The sequence below is a fragment of the Eleutherodactylus coqui genome, chromosome 2, assembly GCF_035609145.1.
Source record: "Eleutherodactylus coqui strain aEleCoq1 chromosome 2, aEleCoq1.hap1, whole genome shotgun sequence".
Classification (NCBI taxonomy): domain Eukaryota; kingdom Metazoa; phylum Chordata; class Amphibia; order Anura; family Eleutherodactylidae; genus Eleutherodactylus; species Eleutherodactylus coqui.
In genome coordinates, this window is record NC_089838.1 from 146,974,190 (window position 1) to 146,991,810 (window position 17,621).

Consider the following 17,621-nt stretch of genomic DNA (forward strand, 5'->3'; position numbering starts at 1 on the left):
ATTTTATTGTACCTGGCATGATATTTTATTAAAGAGGAGGATTTTTTATATTTTATTATGCATAGATTATATCTTGACAGCTAGATGGGTTACTATGGCAATCTGAGTCTTCTCCAAGAATATGGGGGTAGGTAATGCAATCTCTATATTACTCATTGAACAAAATAAATAGATGTAATTAATAGATGCAAGAGAAAGGCGTACAAGCGAGAGACTGATCACGTTCAGTAAACAGTAGAAATATGGCAGCTCTTAGCTGGATCATAAAGTCTTTCAGATTTAAAAAGACAATGTTGACAATTCCTTTTTACATTAACCATATTCAAATCCAGTACAATCGAAACACCTGACAACACTATATTGATGAACGTATGTTTTTATTTGTAAAGCCGTTTATCATGGAAGTATTGCCATTGTTGAGAGGGGATCCAACTGACACTGCCCTAACCCCTTTTATGGTCCTTTCACTCCAAAATCCCTTCATTATGCTGCACTTGCACATCCAGCAAGGGTAGATAAGGGGTAAACATTCTAATTAGTATTTTAAAATACTAAATTGCAAAATAAAATTATACTAACCCCTAACCCTTATGTTAAGGGGCCGTGTAGTCTAGTAGGCTGGCATCTCTTCACCATAGAGCTGAGTTGTCATCCTGCGGTAAGGCAGGAGGGAGATAGATGTCCATATATTTTCTGAAAGTAGACACCTTGCACATTGCAAAACTGCCACTCAGCACTTTATGAACAGAAGCACCTTTGTGCAATTTTGCACTAAAGTGTCATTTTTCATTAAAAATGCTTAAAGATTTATATTAGTGCCTAAGAGTGTCACCCAAGTAGAAAATTAGATGCACAATACCAACAAAAATAAAAATGCAACACGTGCAGAGTACATACTTACCACTTGGGTCTATGTCTACATGCACATATTTTCATGAAATCACTAAGAAATGAAAAGGCCAAAAATTCAGTTTTAAGCTGAAAATTTAGAAACGTACACACCTTGTAAGTCACAAAAAAGTCACCTAAAGCTCACAGCAACTTGCTGTACAAGGTTTACGGTTTTTAATGTTTCTTTAGATGCTAAAAGGTATATATAAGGCTCAGGAGGGAAGCGTTTTACAAGGAAACTAAACACTACAGCAAGGAGGCACAATCTGAAATTATTTGGGGGAAGATGAGAAGCAACATTAGAAAACATTTTTTTTTTGCTGAAAGAATAGTTGATGCTTGAAACAAATTTCCAGCAAATGTGGTTCGAAAATGAGCAATAAATGAATTCAAGCTGCATGGGATACAGATTTTTCTGTTAGGATAGATATATGCTTGATACAAGTAGTAGTGAGAGGTGCAGGTATATAAAACTCCCAATTCAAATGGTTATCTCTCAAGCTGTATTGCAGATACAGCTTTGCTTTTGTTCTTGTTTTAAAGCAAAGATTCTTAGCTTAAAAATAGCAACCAAATCTATCCTACATTTATTTATCCTCTTCTACAGCCTAAGATATAATCATTTAAAGAAAGGGCATATCAAGTATGTCATTGGCTACTGAAATGCCACTCTGCAGACGTAGGAGATACATCCTGGGCAGGAGAAGAGTTATTTGAGGAGGTTGTTGTAAGAAGGATGAAGCAAGTACCATTCTCTGCAGATAACGGACTGCACTATATTCTTTTAAAATGTACTGTTCCTTAAAGTGGACCATCTGTTTACTGAAAGACTGCAGAGATACAATTTATTACTACTACTGCATGTACATACTTGTGAATAAGTTGTACTGCACTGTATATAAATTTGCTTTTCTGTTTTACAGGATGGCGGGCTGTGGTGCCACTGTGTGAATGTAGGACTGTGACTGTGAAAAGGAATGAGTCTTCTAGGAGACAGTCACAGAAAGAGGTATGCAATTTAAGCTAGGGCCAAGAACAGCCTGGTGCCAGAAAGGTATGGAGCATGGTGACACTGATATAGTGCACCATGCAGATAGGAATGGTTTAGCGGGAGCCTGTGAACTGATTGGATTTTGGCTCTATTCAAAGAGTTCAGACTTACTATGTAATGTGTCAAACCCTTCCGCTGAGCTTGTGGCAGAAGTTGCCTATGAAAGTGGGGTAAATCATGTAATAGGCAGCAGTATGACTGCCTTATTAAGTAGAGGTCTTTTTGATGTGTCACGAGTGAATGGTGAGTTGACGAGTGACAATTAGTAGTCTGGGAGCTGATAGGAAAGAGTCGTGTGTGAAAATGTTTCTGGCAGCATTTCAAGTGGACTACTAACTTGAACAGTAGTGGTATCCACTGTCTCTCCTGCTCCACAACTCTCCACATAATAAAAATTTGAAAGCATGGCTTTGAATCCCTTGTGTGGGGAAAGGTGGGTGAGAGATGTAGATATAGGTGCTGTTGTGGTATTGGTGGTTGTTGCATTACAGTGACCCTGAGATAAACTGTGGCTGTGTGAGAAGGAAAGAGACAGGACCTGAGATGTGCTTGGAGTGACTTGGGGTGAGATATACCGTGGGAAGTGATCATGGAAGCCTATGGGTGGCCAAACCCTTAATATGCAGGGAACTATGGCAGGAGATGAGGCCCTTGAGAGCAGGGTGAGAATTGTGAAAAGACTGTCATGAGACAGATGTAGTGAATGTGAAGTGGGACGGCATGAAATAACCAGTTTTGTGATGTTTGGGCTCTGGTGCCGTGAAAAGAGGCCTGAAAAAAAGAAGTTCTACCTTGTTTAACTGTTTGCAATATTTAAGAAACTGTGACAGTTTTGTGTTGGAATCAATGCAAACTGCTATAACTTTTTATAGTGATAGAAACTAATAAGCTCTCATGCCATTGTATTTGTAATTGTGTCCAGTAATGTTCAACTATTAGATTTCATTTGGTCTGTCACCACTGGTGTAACTATAGGGGGTGCAGGGGATGTGGTTGCACCCAGGCCCAGGAACCTTAGGGGGCCCATCAGGCCTCTTCTCCATATAGGGAGCACAGTATTATGAAAAAGCATGACAGTTGGGGGCCCTGTTACAGGTTTTGCATTGGGGCCCAGGAGCTTCAAGTTACGCCTCTGCATTAAGGTGTTAAGAGAAGTTGAAGGGTTCCCCCAAGATAAACCTTTGCACCCGGGCCCATGAGCCTTTAGCTACTCCCCTGTCTGCCACGGTCTTCTTTTTTAAAGGGGAACTACACAAAGGAAGACAACTTCTGGGTACTCTAGTCTATATCACACTGTGTTTCTGTAAACCAGCACAAAGAGGCTCATTTTCACCTTTAGAGCCTCTCCCATATCTATAAGCCAGATTCCCTGCTATACTGCTTTCATGAAAATAGTACTTATTGTATGAAATGTGGTGAAATAACTGATGGAAAATACTACAAAAACAGGTACAGCACAGAAAAAATCTCCTACAACATTTCAAAGATCATGTATTATTACGCTACTTGAACTAAGAACACAGAGAACTCATCATTTGTTCTTCATTGAGATTTCAGTGAAATTTGTCTTTTAACAAGATGCATAACACTGCATTACATATTTTAGTAAAATAAATAATCCTATAACGAACAAGTTATCTTATTTCTTCCTTTAAAAGGCACAATGAATTTACAGTCAGGCTAGGTCATATAATTCATATAATCATTCTGATAGAAATGTTATAAGGTGCATTATGATGACTTGACAAGATGGAAAATACATGATTTAAAGTCAAAGCACATACAGTCTGCAAATCTTTAACTACTATTACAGTGTCCATGCAATTACAGCTTGTCAGTGGTTTCTGCTAAAAATTGTCATCAATGTGTCAGATTTTAGAAATATATCAGAAATTGAGAATAAAGATGAGATTTTTTTTACTTTAAGATTAAAGATGAGCGAACACCAAAATGTTCGGGTTTGCGTTATTCGAAACGAACTTCCCGCGATGTTCGGGTGTTCGTTTCGAATAACGAACCCCATTGAAGTCAATGGGCGACCGGAACATTTTTGTATTTCGCCGATGCTCGCTAAGGTTTTCATGTGTGAAAATCTTGGCAATTCAAGAAAATGATGGGAACGACACAGCAAGTTCTCCTCTGCCACAGCTGTAACAGCTGTGGCAGAGAAGAACGATGTTAGCCCATTGAATTCAATGGAGCCGTCAATACAGCCGACTCCACTGAATGCAATGGGCTGCCGGCGATCGCGGGATGAATTGTCGGAAAGGGGTTAAATATATAAGCCCTTTCCTGCAATTCATCCAGAAATGTGTAAAAATAAAAAATATAAATATACTCACCTGGTGCCCGCAGACGGAGTTCAGCGCGGCAGGCTGCAGTTCTCCTGAACTGCTCTGAACAGCTGTGAGTAGTATTCAGCAGCCGGGGATTTAAAATCCCCGCCTGCTGAATGAGAGGCCTCTGATTGGTCACAGCCTGACCAATCAGAGGCCAGCCCTCACTCACACCCATTCATGAATTCATGAATGGGTGTGAGTGAGGGCTGGCCTCTGATTGGTCAGGCTGTGACCAATCAGAGGCCTCTCATTCAGCAGGCGGGGATTTTAAATCCCCGGCTGCTGAATACTACTCACAGCTGTTCAGAGCAGTTCAGGAGAACTGCAGCCTGCCGCGCTGAACTCCGTCTGCGGGCACCAGGTGAGTATATTTATATTTTTTATTTTTACACATTTCTGGATGAATTGCAGGAAAGGGCTTATATATTTAACCCCTTTCCGACAATTCATCCCGCGATCGCCGGCAGCCCATTGCATTCAGTGGAGTCGGCTGTATTGCCGGTTCCATTGAATTCAATGGGCAAACATCGTTCTTCTCTGTCACAGCTGTTACAGCTGTGGCAGAGAAGAAGGATTTGTCTTCTATATGTTCTCAATGGGGTTGGCGCTGCTGCCGCCGGCCCCATTGAGCGCATATAGAAAAGATTTCTCAGGGAAGAAAGTTAAAGTAACCCGAACATCCGAACATCGTGTGGTGTTCGTTACGAATAACGAACATCCCGAACACCCTAATATTCGCCCGAGCATCAAGCTCGGACGAGTACGTTCGCTCATCTCTATTTAAGATATATACATGAAGCATATCAGCTTGCATGTAACATAAATTGATGAATAGTTTTAGATAGCAGATGGTAATTAGAATGAACTACATATACTAAATGTACAAATTTTTTTAAAGCGACCCTCTGGTTTTGGAACTAAATTCTGTTCAGGGACTGGAGGGGGTAGATGACCTGTACTTTTTTTTTCCCCTGCTGTCCCCCTGAACCACCCATTTCAGGTCCTGTTTTCATCAGTCCATAATGGCTGATACGATTTTCAGACTACCCAATCCCCACAGTGCATTGGTAATGTATTATACATGCTCTCTGATTGGTCAGAGCTGCTCAGGGGATCCATACTGCTGAAGCAGAGAGAAGTGCACAGTGTGCATTAGGCTTCATGTCCGCGAGCAGATTTTTGCTACGGAATCCGGAGCAGGTGCTCCACTCCGGACTCTGCAGAATTAACCCTCCATAGCATGGTATCTGCTCATGTGCATGACAAATCCAATTGCGGTTTCCACTCACCGATGAAAAATCGCAGCATGCTCCATTTTACTGCAGTTCCCACATGGATGGCTTCTGTTGACATTGTGGATTCCACAGGAAAAGCAGGAGTTTGGAAAAAAAAATCTGTACTACGCATGTGTGCCAGCTGGCACTTCCGCACACATCCGCACTACAAAACTTCAAGACACGGACAAGTACGCAGGGTTGCCGGTCACGGGCGGACTCTGTGTGGGATTCCCCATGCGGAATCCGTATGTGCCCATGGACATGAGGCCTTAGGTAGATAGAAAAGTACTGCAGAAATGTTGGACAGCTAAAAACAGGGTCCAAAACTAGCAGATCAGTTTAATGCATATTCCATAAATATTCTGTGCAATATGTCAAGTTTTACCCAGTGATGCTCTCCCCATCCCTGAGAGTAATGGAACCATACATTGTAATTACAAATTTATATATCTATATCTACACATATATAACCACTGCATGCTGGGAACACAGCTGACAAGACCAGCCATTTTGAAGATGCTGTGACTCAATCAACTAGCCATCACAATTTGCGTCTAGTCAAAGTTGCTCAGTATCTTAGCCTATTTTATCCTGCTTCCAACTGCAATCAACTTAAAAGGACTGCCTGTCCACTTGTCAACTAATATATACGACCCCTTGGCAGGCGCCACAAAGCAACAGTATATTTTATATATTATGTACACATACATACAGACAGACAGTATATACCGTGTTTCCCCAAAAATAGGTCCTACTCCGAAAGTAAGACCTATTGGGTTTGCTGGGGAGGCTTGAAATTTAAAGGGGTGGTCTCGCGAAACCAAGTGGGGGTATACACTTCCGTATGGCCATATTAATGCACTTTGTAATATACATCGTGCATTAAATATGAGCCATACAGAAGTTATTCCACTTACCTGCTCCGTTGCTAGCGTCCTCGTCTCCATGGTTCCGTCTAAATTCGCTGGCAGCTTGCTTTTTTAGACGCGCTTGCGCAGTCCGGTCTTCTCCTTTCAGCACGAGCCGCTTCAGTGTGCTCCCCGCTACAGCTCTTCTGCGCATGCGCAGATGAGCTGTCACTGCTCGGGAGCGCGCTGGAGCGGCCATTCTGTACCTTCCTCTGTTAGAGAAAGGTGCAGAGCCGCCCAGCTGTCCGGAGAAGCCGCCCAGCTGTCCTGCCGTCCAGCTGTCCTGCCGTCCAGCTGTCCTGCCGTCCAGCTGTCCTGCCGTCCAGGTAAGTGATGGGCCGGGGGGGGGGGCTGTCGTCGCTGCGATGGGGGGGGGGGCTGTCGCTAGGCCGGGGGGGGGGCTGTCACTGCGATGGGGGGGGGGGCTGTCGCTAGGCCGTGGGGGGCTGTCGCTAGGCCGGGGGGGGGGCTGTCGCTAGGCCGGGGGGGGGCTGTCGCTAGGCCGGGGGGGGGGGGGCTGTCGCTAGGCCGGGGGGGGGCTGTCGCTAGGCCAGGGGGGGGGGCTGTCGCTAGGCCAGGGGGGGGGGCTGTCGCTAGGCCAGGGGGGGGGCTGTCGCTAGGCCAGGGGGGGGGGCTGTCGCTAGGCCGGGGGAACTAGCGCTGGGCCAGGGGGGTAAGTGATGGGTCGGGGGTGATGTTCACTGACAGGTGAAGGCCCCGGAGCCCAGCGCTGGGCTCCGGGGCCTTCACCTGGGCTCCGGAAACTAGCGCTGGGCTCCGGAACCTAGCGCTGGGCTCCGGGGCCTTCACCTGGGCTGAGGGTCTAGCGCTGGGGAGCCGGGAGTGTAGCGCTGGGGAGCCGGGGGCTAGCGCCGGTTACCTGCTGCCTGGCGGTGGGTGACTGGTCGGCGGCTGCGGGGCGTCTGGTCGGCGGCTGCGGGGCGTCCGGTTGCCATGGAGACACAGCTGGCAGTGTCTCGGGAGCGCGGACGTCAGGCTGCAGCGAGCGACGGGGAAAGAGACGGCGGCCATCTTGGGGAAACTTTTATAAGTTGCTGAAACGCTGGAACGGTAAGTACAAACCAGCTAGGAAAGTCATTTACAGGGGTAATTAGTAATGTATGTTTAATTAGGGGGACTGGGCAAAAAAAAAAAATCACTGCTTCCTCGAGACATTTCCTTTAAGGCCTTCGCCGAAAATAGCACCAATCTCAGGTGCCCCACAAAAAAAAAAAAAAAAATCAATACTTACATGGTCTGCGGTGTCCCGGCGGTGGGTCCCTGCGTCGTCCGGGCGGTGGGTCTCGGCGGCACGGCGTTCTCCTCCGTCTCACAGTTGCCTTCTGCTGGCAACGGGGCTTTGAATACCCCGCCTCCAGCAAAGCGAGCGTGGTTATTGGCTAATAGAGAGCTGGCAGACAATCACAGCCAGCGCCCGATGAGCCAATCACAGCCATTCAGTGAATTATATCACTGAATGGCTGTGATTGGCTGCCAGCGCTCAAACAAATTGATAATCTGATGAAGCTCTTCTTTCCAACACGAGAAACAGAGCCTACTTGTCTTCCCTTTTCCCAACATCTTCACGAGTATGATAATAACTTAAATATGGTCAAGTCTTCACAATTGTAGTTCACGTCCTGGAAAGTATTTGAGTTCAGGGAGACACAGGTAGTACCCAGTAAAGACGACTGCTAAAGTTAAAGTCCAATTCTGCCGTTTAGTGTCAAGCTTACGTCATTACACCCACAAAGTATACATTCTATTAACATGCGTGTACATTCATCGATTTCACTCCAGATCGATTGTTAAATTAAAAAACAAAATGTGCCCCAATTTATAATCATGTTTGTTATGGAATAGTCAAAATTATCTTGCAACTGTATATGAAAGTAATTTTATAAATCATTAGTACAGAATTTTTGAAGAGTGAATTACTTAAAGGGGTTGTCCCGCGGCAGCAAGTGGGTCTATACACTTCTGCATGGCCATATTAATGCACTTTGTAATGTACATTGTGCATTAATTATGAGCCATACAGAAGTTATAAAAAGTTTTTTACTTACCTGCTCCGTTGCTGGCGTCCTCGTTCCCATGGAGCCGACTAATTTTCGCCCTCCGATGGCCAAATTAGCCGCGCTTGCGCAGTCCGGGTCTTCTGCTCTCTTCAATGGAGCCGCTCGTGCAGAATGCTGGCTCCGTGTAGCTCCGCCCCGTCACATGCCGATTCCAGCCAATCAGGAGGCTGGAATCGGCAATGGACCGCACAGAAGAGCTGCGGTCCACGGAGGGAGCAGACCCCGGCGGCCATCTTCAGCAGGTAAGTATGAAGACGCCGGACCGCCGGGATTCAGGTAAGCACTCTCCATTTGTTTTTTTTAACCCCTGCATCGGGGTTGTCTCGCGCCGAACGGGGGGGGGGGTTAAAAAAAAAACAAAAACCCATTTCGGCGCGGGACAACCCCTTTAACAATTAATCACTGACTTTCTACACTTTTGTGTCATCGCAACAAAGCAATGTTATATATAGAGATGAGCGAGTAGTGCCTTAGCCAAGTATCCTCCCACTCGTCTGTAAAGATTCGGGGGCCATCGGGGGGCGGGGAGCGGCGGGGGAGAGCGGGGAGGAACGGAGGGGAGATCTCTCTTTCCCTCTCTCCCCCCCGCTCACCGCCGCAACTCACCCGTCACCCGCGGCGGCAGCCGAATCTTTACAGACCAGCGGGAGGATACTCGGCTAAGGCACTACTCGCTCAAGTAGTTAGCCTTAGCGAGTATACTCGCTCATCTCTAGTTGTATATTAAATTTACATCCAAATGGCATTTCTTTTAAGAGACTAAACTTGACTGCCGCATAGAACTCAGGATATCAGCTGGACATTTCTAGATAAATGTTTGATCACAAATAACTAAAGTAAATAAAAATCTACTCTCAAGTAAAATCTATCAGTGACATTTTACTGGGGAATAAGCTTATTTTGGCATTGATGGCAGTAAATTATGCAGCAACACCACATGGCAGGTTCCCTTTCATCTCATATCTGCTCCCTGTGCAGAATTTGTTTTCATAACCTTTAATCAAATAGCAGCAATCAGTGTAACTGCAGGAGAATCAACAAGACAAGATGAGCTCCCTCCATTCTACAACGACATAGGGACCAATATTAACTACAGCCAAAGTTTTATGCTAAACTTTTACTCCATCTGTGGTCCTGCAAGAAAAGAACATCTGATAAACTTAACTGTACAACATAAATTAAAGGCCGATGCATATAAACTGACAGCACATAAGGGCCATCTGCCACCACTGATTTCCTCATTTCCATACCTGCTGTAATAGGTTTGACTGAATCCAATCCTTGACTTTTCTACTTTTAAAAGAACATTTAGCAGAAACACATACAGAACAAAAACATTCTTACATTACTGACAAAGGTGTTTTTACATATTTCAAGATGGGAAGATTTCTGTAGGAGCAGGGTGCAAGCTTCCAAAAAAGTGCCAGGGCTCTAGCGGTGGAAGCAGCATTGCTGGAGTTATGCGTTTATCGTCATACAACCCCAATTCCAAAAAAAGTTGGGACGCTGTGTAAAATGGAAATAAATGATAAGAAAAAAACAATACAATGATTTGGAAATCTCACATAATCATAATTTATTCACAGTAGAACACAGAACATATCAGAAGGTGAAAAGAAGACATTTTTCCATTTCATATAAAAAACTGAACTTGTGTAAAAAAAATGATTGCAGCAACACATCTTAAAAGTTTGCCCAGGGTCATGTCTAACATTGTGCAGCATTCCCTCTTCTTTTTACAACAGCCTGCAAATGTCTAGGAAGTGAGGAAACTGATTGTTGGAGTTTTGGAAGAAGAATGTCACCTCATTCTTGTCTGATGTAGGATTCTAGCTGCTCAACAGTCCAGTGTCGTCTTTGCCAGATACACCAAATGTTTTCTATTGGTGAAGGGTCTGGACTGCAGGCAGCCAGTTCAGCCCCTGGACTCTTCTTCTGCAAAGCCATGCTGTTGTAATGGATACAGTATTTGGTTTAGCATTGTCTTCCAGAAATATGCAAGGCCTTCACTGAAAGAGACGTTATATGGATGGGAGCACATTTTGTTCTAAAACCTCTATACGATGCTCAGCATTGATAGTACTGGTACAGGTATATTATGTTGACACCGGAAGTAAGGGGTGGCGACATAATACAGCTGTCAAACAACATTTTCACACCCCCAGCTTCTGATTGGCTGGGGGCATGTTTAATCACCCAACTAAAGTCATGACATGGCAGGGGATAACGGCGATGCTGTGAGCCACGGCGCTGGAGGGCAGCGGGCAGTGCCGTTCAGAGACTGGCAGCCGCGGCACCCAAGCACAGCGGCCAATGCCGTTCAAAGGCTGGGATCGGCAGCGCCGGAGGACAGCGGCCAGTGCCGTTCTGAGGTGCCTGAGGACACTGATGAGGCTGGGAGGGTCGGTAGAGACGGCAGAACAGTGCGCGAGGCTGGGAGAAGTGTTCTGCTCCATTTCCCACGCCAGGAGAACAGCGCCAAGACAGTGAGCAGCGGCGGCGGCAGAGCCAAAGCAGAGAGTGAATGACGGGGCAATTGGCGGGCAGAAACAAGCAGACAGCCTCTACAGTGGCTGCAACAAAGTGCTGGCACACAGCACTGAGGGAGCGCAAGGTTTATTACTTTTGTGCCTTATCTGGAGGGTTAGAGTGAGTGCTCGTTTTCCTATTAGGCTTACATATGCAAGTCATAGGTAAAGGAATAGAACTAAAAAACTGGCAGTGGAGAAGTCGCAACACTCCAGGTTAAAGCAAATTGGAAGTGACCAAAGGTTTGGGAAACTTCTCCTGCCCTGGCTGACCCGCACCCCACAGGCAAACAGATCTAATCATTAACCCTTTTGGGACCCACCAATTTCTGGTATGTTTTAAACACCAGCTGAACTGACGAAGGGGTTATCCCCGAAACACATTTTCATAAGCTGATCACGTACTTTATTAAATAAAAGGAGAAGTTTCCCAAACCTTTGGTCACTTCCTATTTGCTTTAACCTGGAGTGTTGCGCCTTCTTCACTGCCAGTTTTAGTTCTATTCTCTTACTCTATCATGCCCACCCAGGTGGTGCGTCATCTGGTCAGGCAGCACCTCCACTATTGAAGGTACCACTTCACTCTCTTCACCACTTTTACCGTATCATTTGTCACAACAAACACAACTGTACGGGTTTTGCTCCACTGCTCTTTTTCCTCTTCATCCACATAATAGGTAAAGGAACCCTGACTCTAACCTTCCCGGACAGCCACACAAGCAATACACATGCAGCTAGGACCTTTTTGTCTTCAGCCTATCGGGAGTTGGGGGTGTGACAGGGGCATTCCTACATGCAAGCCCTGTCAAACCCCTAGCTTCCAGTGGTGTCAAGGTACAACAGTACCGATAGTACCTTTTAGGAGGTGTAAGCTGCCCCCCCCCCTGCCATAGGCAGTAATGCAATCCAATACCATCAGAGATGCATGCTTTTGAACTGTGTGCTGACAACAAGCTGGATGGTCCCTCTCCTCTTAAGTCTATAGGACACATCTCCCATGGTTTCCAAAAAGAATTCCAAATTTTGATTCATCTGACCACAGAACTGTTTTTTTTCCACAGTCTATTTAAATGAGCTTTGACCCAGAGAAGATGTTTTTTTCTAGATTGTGTTGATATATGGCTTCTTTGCATGCTACAGCTTTAACTTGCATTTGTTGATTGTACAGCAAACTGTGTTAACAGGCCATAAATTCTGGAAGTATTCCTGAGCCTATGCAGTGATTTGCATTACAGAATTATGCCTGTTTTTAATTAAAGGGGTTGTCCCGAGGCAGCAAGTGGGTCTATACACTTCTGTATGGCCATAATAATGCACTTTGTAATGTACATTGTGCATTAATTATGAGCCATACAGAAGTTATAAAAAGTTTTATACTTACCTGCTCCGTTGCTGGCGTCCTCGTTTCCATGGAGCCGACTAATTTTCGCCCTCCGATGGCCAAATTAGCCGCGCTTGCGCAGTCCGGGTCTTCTGCTTTCTTCTATGGAGCCGCTCGTGCCAGAGAGCGGCTCCGTGTAGCTCCGCCCCGTCACGTGCCGATTCCAGCCAATCAGGAGGCTGGAATCGGCAGTGGACCGCACAGAAGAGCTGCGGTCCACGAAGGTAGAAGATCCCGGCGGCCATCTTCAGCGGTAAGTATTGAAGTCACCGGACCGCCGGGATTCAGGTAAGCGCTGTGCGGGTGGTTTTTTTAACCCCTGCATCGGGGTTGTCTCGCGCCGAACGGGGGGGGGGGTTTAAAAAAAAAAAAACCCGTTTCGGCGCGGGACATCTCCTTTAAGTACTGCCTGAGGGCCCATTGATCTCGAGGATCTAATATTGACCATGAGCCTTGTTCCTTATGCATTTGAATTTATCCACATTCTCTTTTAATGATACTATATACACTGTAGATGGTGGGATATTCAGTCTTCTCAATTTGATGGTGAGGAACAATTTTCTGAAATTGTTCAATAATTTTTAGATGCAGTTTGTCACTGATTGGTAAACCTCTGACCATCTTTGTTTCTGAGAGGCTCTGCTTTTCTAACATGCTCTTTTTTATACATACTCATGTGACTTAGAAGGAAATTGACTCTACAGCTGTTTTTTAATAGTAATTACTTTACCAGCCTTTTATTACCTCTGTCCCAATGTTTTTAAGATGTGTTGCTGCTTTCCATTTCTAAAGGAGTTAAAGGGTTGTCCCGCGCCGAAACGGGTTTTTATTTTTTGCATAGGCCCCCCCCCCCCCCCGTTCAGCGCAGGACAAACCCAAGGGATGTGTTGAAATTAAAAAAAAACATTTTACTTACCCGAATCCCCTCTCTGCAACTTCTTCCTTCTTTTCCTCCAAGATGGCCGGTGAGATCCTCACCCACGATGCACCGCGGGTCTTCTCCCATGGTGCACCGTGGGCTCTGTGCGGTCCATTGCCGATTCCAGCCTCCTGATTGGCTGGAATCGGCACACGTGACAGGGCGGAGCTACGCGATGATGCGTAGAAGGGGGCGGAGCCAGAACGCCGCTCGTGCCCGGACCGACCAGAAGGGAGAAGACCCTTCTGCGCAAGCGTGTCTAATCGGGCGATTAGACACCGAAATTAGACGGAGCCATGGAGACGGGGATGCCAGCAACGGAGTGGGTAAGTGAATAACTTCTGTATGGCTCATATTTAATGCACGATGTACATTACAAAGTGCATTAATATGGCCATACAGAAGTGTATAACCCCACTTGCTGCCGCGAGACAACCCCTTTAATTTAAAAAAAAATGAAATGGAAAAATGTCTGACTTTCAATCTAAGATATGTGTTCTATGTTCGATTGTGAATAAAGTATAAAAGGACTTATACAAACAACAAACTGTTCTTGAAGGAACTATCCGACAAATTACTTACTGACCGAGTATCACAAAGTAGTAGGAGGAGATTTTAGCGCGATTTAAAGCGGGAGAGGACCATCATAGTCAGGCGGTTCAGGCCGATAACATTAGAGGCTAAGACTCCAATCTGCAAAACCTTTTACATGCGTCCAAACTTAGAGATGTATGGCAGGAGCTCAACCCGGAGGCCCATGAATATACACATTATTCACATGCACACAACTCATGGTCCAGAATAGATTACCTACTTCTGTCACCTCAATTGATACTTAAAGTAACTAGCATTTCCATAGGGGATATGGGGATTTTGGACCATGCTCCAGTGGTGCCATCTCTGAGCAAGCGGATCCTGAGAGGCACTGCCTACTTATGGAGATTCCCATCATATCTGGTATAGGACGAAACTTTTTGTGCATTACAGAGGGGATGGTTAAAATAAATGTCTAATAATAAAGAACACTGTAATAACCCCCAGTTGCTATGGGACACAGCCAAATCTGTAATCCGAGGCAGGATAATGGCGTATGTGATATACCTAAAAAGAAACATTAACCCTTTCCAATCCAATTTGTATCCTAGTTTTCCAAGGGGGCTTACTCTTTGTCTGCCATTATACAACGGCGCTATATGCTGGCTAAAGTCAGTACTGCATGAGGTGACACGTTGGAGAGGCTCCTGCAGCAGAGAGGCTGGCAATATACAGTAAGAGAACCCTGATGGATATCTTCCAACATTGGAGCTGTACAGCCTTAAATCATAATGTCTTCAGGACGTCAGGCAGTGGATTGGAGAGGGTTAAAGATAAAATAAGTCAATATAGTGAGCAATTACACGAGGCTTACACAAGTTTCCAGGGCAGCCCAAATGACTATAACAAGCAGAAATGGACAACAGCAAAGGAGTCCTATAAAGCATGGCTACACAAAAAGGTAACAACTAACATACTCATGAAAGTAAGCAAAACTGTTTAAATAGGGGAACCAAGCAGGGAAATTAATAGCTAATTTAGCAAGAGGACCCTTCCAGAGATCCAATATTGTGGGTTTGAAAGAAAATTGCAGTCCCATCCCCAAGAAATTAATAACTTATTCTTCAAATTTTACTCAAAACTCTGCTTACAATCACAATAGAATGCAGAGGAGGTAGACAATATGTTTTCAGTCACATCCTGGCCCTCGGTGACCGAGGAACAAAACATGGAACTAAATTCCCCCATATCTCAAATGGAAAATAAGGAATGTATTAAAAGCTTGGGAAATAACAAGGCCCCAGGACCAGATGGGTATATGGGTGAATTCTTCAAGATATTGTTCAATCAGTTTTATTGAGATTTTTCAGTTAAAATAAATATATCAAGAAGGTCACGCAGGACCTTGTGAAAAGAAAATTAACAAAATCACATAATAATACAAAGTGGAATAATTCGGGCCAACAACTCCTACGTCTCACTCTTAACTTTTATGATATCTAATATCCTTGGATGAGGATATAGATTTACTACCTCAGGTAGTACTTGGCCCGATCATAAAATTAACTCCTATCTTAACCAATATAAAAAAGAAGAAAGAGAAGAGAGAAAGAGGAAAAGAGAAAAAAAAAAAAAAAAGAAAAAGGGGGGGGGGGGATTGAAGACGTAAAACAAGAGAGAAAAGGAAGGGGAGAGGGGGAAGCGGGTAGGTTTAGTATTGTTAACCCTGCCATTCTGATGGCCCACAGATGGGTCCTGCATTCATCATACCTAAAAGAGCAAGTCTTGGAACTCTGTGGAGGACTCAAATTCTATCCATGGTTGCCATACTGGCAGGAATTTATCTGTTTCTCTTGCATTCTCTGCACACAACTCCTCCATATGACACAGGTGGGACATCTCTTTTCTTCAAGATATTAAAAGACCAGACCACCCTATTACTTGAAACCTTGTTTGATGGGTATATGTGAGACAGTCGCATTCCCTCCAACACGAATACAGCCCATATTAAACTGCTACCCAAACCCGGAAAAGATCCTACAGACGCAAAATAACATCGTCCTATCTCCTTAATCAACACAGACTTAAAGCTGATGGCAAAAATTATGGAAAACCGCCTTGCCAATATCATGCCTCAATTAATTTCCCCATTACAAACTGGCTTTACAAAAGGACGCTCGGCCATTATAAACATTTGGAAAATCTTGACAGTGCTCGATGACATTAAATTACACTCTTCGGCCCATCCTTCTCTGGCTCTTCTTGCGATAGACGCAGAAAAGGCTTTCAATAAGGGCTCGTGGACGTGGCTAAAAGTAGTAATGGACAGGATGGGCTTTATAGGCCCCTTCTGCTCCTATTTATGGAATCTGTACTCCTCCCCTCAGGCACAAATTTACATGCCAGGCTTTCTCTCTCTAAGACTTCCCCTACAGAAAGGTACCAGACAGGGATGCCCTCTCTCCACTTTTATCCAAACTTGCAATAGAACCTTTGGCAAGACTACTAGAAGGGACTACATGGATCGAATGTATCAAGATTCGAGGCAAAACAGTCAAGACTATGCTATTTGTGGATGATATCTTGGTAGACCGCACACTGATTTGCCACAGGTTTTTGCGATATTAGAATCTTTGGGAAAAGATCAGGCTTCAAGACAAACACTACTAAATGTGAATTGCTGGACATATTTCCAGGGGGCAAACTTACTGGCATAGGTCTCAAAAGCTGCCCTGTCAATATAGTCAAAAATAGTATTAAATACTTGGGAATAAACATAGGTAAGAGACCAGAATCCCTTTATTCACTAAACTATGCCCACTGATACTAAAGATAGCACAAGAATTGGATAAATGGAGTAACCTTCTCCCCTCTCTGTTGGGCAGATGCCACTTAATTAGAATGGTCAGCTTCCCAAGGCTCCTCTACCCACTGCAGACAACACCCCCTAAGTACAAAAGGTGCGATTTGAGGAAATTGCACATGGCATTCACAACCTTTGTGTGGTCTCTGAAGCCACCACGCATTGCCCTGAAAAAATTGATGCTCCCCAAGAGTGGAGGTGGAGTAAATTTTCCCATATGTATAATTTTGCTAGCCTCATGAGGCACCCTCTGAACTGGATACGGGGATCTCATGACTTTTCTAATAATGACTTAGAGGCAGAATTAGTCAACCCATGGAGCTTAAACGCCTTCTTGCATACAGGTTTTTCTAATCTTCCTATTGAAAGTAAACATTCTATTATGGCTAGAGACACAATAGCAGCCTGGAAGTTAGCCTGTAAGATGTATGACCTGCAATTTAAAATCTCCAAATATATGGATATATGGAATTACCCAGAACTTAAAGAAGGGCGGGAAAATAAAATGTTCAAAAAGGGCGACAGAAAGGTATTATAAAAGTCCAACACCTTATACACCCAGAAGCCTCTAGATAGAAGAAATAAGACATAGCAAAAAGCTATGGGTCTCAGAATATGGCGAGAGAATAGAATTTGTCCTTAAACAAAAATTGTATTTACTTTCAGAAAATATAAAAACAAACTAGATAATTTTTTTAGCACTGTAATTATTCTGACCAATAGAACAAAGTTTATATGTCAGTTTTACTGCACTATGAATGCTGTAAAAACGAACTCCCCTCAAAAATGACACAATAAAAATGTATTTTTTTAAAATTTCTCCCCACTTAAAATTTTTTAAAAGTTGTTCTG

General features: G+C 44.3%; 1 protein-coding gene across 4 annotated transcripts in view; it reads right to left on the minus strand.

Annotated features, from left to right (window-relative positions):
- TMEM117 (transmembrane protein 117) overlaps positions 1 to 17,621 on the minus strand; it is a 233,798-nt gene that overhangs the window by 101,722 nt on the left and 114,455 nt on the right. The gene's annotated exons all lie outside the window — the stretch shown is intronic.